The sequence below is a fragment of the Takifugu flavidus genome, chromosome 8, assembly GCF_003711565.1.
Source record: "Takifugu flavidus isolate HTHZ2018 chromosome 8, ASM371156v2, whole genome shotgun sequence".
Taxonomy (NCBI): domain Eukaryota; kingdom Metazoa; phylum Chordata; class Actinopteri; order Tetraodontiformes; family Tetraodontidae; genus Takifugu; species Takifugu flavidus.
In genome coordinates this window covers 1,951,953-1,954,824 of record NC_079527.1, presented here as the reverse complement: position 1 = coordinate 1,954,824, position 2,872 = coordinate 1,951,953, and the positions used below count along the sequence as shown (strand labels likewise).

Here is a 2,872-nt window from a genome sequence, read left to right as displayed (position 1 = left end):
TGAAGGCTTTATCAGCCTTTGATCAGCAGTGTCTTTGATGTAGCATTTGTGGATGTAGCATTCGTGCACCGACATGATCAGCCTCTGAGTTGCATCATGCCTTTAAAGGAATAGCTGGCATGAATAACACCCAGATTGTGATGAGTGTGGAGAAGTCAGGAAGGAACGGCAGCAGAAAGAAAGATGAAGGAGAAAACCTGGGCGTGGGAGAACAGACGGCATTGAGCTGAAGCAGACCAGAGGCTAATCTGGAGATGCGGGGCTTGTAAAACATTGAGCTGTCTGAGCTCTCTGACCACATGGAGGAAAGAGAGCAACAGTGTGTTGACAAGCAGAGAGAGCTGGAGGAGATGCTCCAGGAGAAAGAACATTTCTGGAAGCAACAGGAGACCCAGGAACAGCAGGAGCTGCAATGTCTCAAGGAAGAGAACATCCAGCTAGGTTAGCTTCTTCTGCGGTGAAGAGTTCTTTCACATGATCAGATGTGATATCTAAACTCTTTTTGTTTCCACCATCATTGAGCAGCAGAACAAGAAGAATAAGAAGACATTTTGAAAGTGGAGGCTAAACTTCAACCCAGAGTAACTCCCTCCACGTCCCTCTAGACTTTTATTTCACATGTCATCATTTGTGTGTCTAATAAACTTACAAAATTGCACATTTTTCCATATTTAGTGTGTTTATTCTGAATCCATAAGTGTCAAGAACTACACTACAGACTGAAGTCTGCAAACTTCTGTGGCTGGAAATGACCCTCAGCAATGTGATGGAGACAGAAAAGGCCTCGGTGGACAGGAGAAGCCCTGGCTCAGATCCTGCAGCACATGGACTAACATGAAGAAGCTACTCTCAGATATCCTTGTGAAGATTTATAAAATGAATATTGAATAGTTTTGAAGTTGATCATGTAGTCCTTTCATTTCTAAAGCGGCTCCACAACCATATGCAGTTTTTTGATTACTGTATAGCGTAGATGAATCTCCAACATGATCCGGGAGAGTGACGATTGCTCCACCGTAGAGTCCCATCCCTCTGTGATTAACTGCATACTCACCTTTCTGTGACTGCCAGACTTTCCTCCTTTAGCTTTAGCTCTCCATTCGTACTGCTGCTACTGCAAAGGTACGTTGAACCAAGTGTGAGGACATGAAATCTTGCACAAGAACACTTGCCAAGGTCCTTCTGAAGCATTAAAAAACTCCATCCATCCATCCATCCATTCTCTACCGCTTATCCGGGGTCGGGTCGTGGGGGCAGCAGCCTAAGGAGAGAAGCCCAGACTTCCCTCACCCCAGCTATGTCCTCTAGCTCATCCGGAGGGATCCCCAGGCGTTCCCAGACCAGTCGAGAGACATAGTCTCTCCAACGTGTCCTGGGTCTTCCCGGGGGTCTCCTACCGGAGGGACATGCCCTGAACACCTCACCAGGGAGGCGTCCAGGGGGCATCCTAACTAGATGCCCAAGCCACCTCATCTGGCTCCTCTCAACGCGGAGGAGCAGCGGCTCTACTCCGAGCTCCTCCCGGATGGCAGAGCTTCTCACCCTATCTCTAAGGGAGAGCCCAGCCACCCTACGGAGAAAGCTCATTTCAGCCGCTTGTACCCGTGATCTTGTTCTTTCGGTCATTACCAAAAGCTCATGACCATAGGTGAGGGTAGGACCGAAGATCGACCGGTAAATCAAGAGCTTCACCTTTCGGCTCAGCTCTCTCTTCACCACTACGGACCCGTGCAGAGTCCGCATTACTACGGACGCCGCACTGATCCGCCTGTCGATCTCCCGCTCCATTCTTCCCTCACTCATGAACAAGACCCCGAGGTACTTGAACTCCTCCACTTGGGGCAGGATCTCCTCTTTGACCCGGAGAAGGCATTCCACCTTTTTCCGGTTGAGAACCATGGCCTCGGATTTGGAGGTGCTGATTTTCATCCCAGCTGCTTCACATGTGGCGGTGAACCGATCCAGTGTTAGTTGGAGGTCACGGGCTGATGACGCCAACAGGACCACATCATCCGCGAAAAGCAGAGACCCGGTCCTGAGGTCACCAAACCGGATCCCCTCAACACCATGACTGCACCTAGAAATTCTGTCCATAAAAATTCTGAACAGAATCGGTGACAAAGGGCAGCCCTGGCGGAGACCAACCCTCACCGGAAACGAGTTCGACTTACTGCCAGCAATTCGGAGCAAACTCTGGCACTGATCGTACAGGGAGCGGACGGCCCGTATCAGCGGGCCCGACACCCCATACTCTCGGAGAACCCCTGTGAGAAGAATTATTGTTGTTATTACTATTATCGTTTCAATGCTATAGTAAGTATAGTAAGTAGATTTAGAATGTTTAATTAAAAGGAATGTATGAGTGTTTGAACCAAGTATTGAAGCTGTTAGGTACCCTGCACTGAGAGGTACCATGTTCAAGGACACGAGGAAGTCGTAGAGATAGGAAGAGAAGGAATCATGAGGTCAGATTGACATAAATCTTGTGTGCACCAAATAAAAGAGGTGAGCGAGCAGCAGACAGACGGAGTTGAGAGAGGAAGCTTGAACTGCTGCTCAGCTCTCCCTTGCAAGGAACTCCTGTTGTTTGCGTGGTTGATCTGAGTCTGGTGAACGAACAGCGCGGGTGACCAAAACATCACCCTCACACCCCCCACAGGACCCCCCGAGGGACACAGTCGAATGCCTTCTCCAAGTCCACAAAACACATGTGGACTGGTTGGGCAAACTCCCATGCACCCTCGAAGACCCTGCTGAGGGTGTAGAGCTGGTCCACTGTTCCACACCCAGGACGAAAACCACATTGCTCCTCCTGAATCTGAGGTTTGACTATCCGGCGGATCCTCCTCTCCAGTACCCCTGAATAGACCTT

General features: G+C 49.6%; 1 long non-coding RNA gene across 1 annotated transcript; it reads left to right on the top strand.

Annotated features, from left to right (window-relative positions):
- LOC130530526 (uncharacterized) lies at nt 1-658 on the top strand. The gene is made up of 2 exons (XR_008951861.1): nt 1-441; nt 526-658. It is a non-coding gene; the product is annotated as an uncharacterized LOC130530526 (long non-coding RNA).
- Nucleotides 659-2,872: the final 2,214 nt, after the last annotated feature.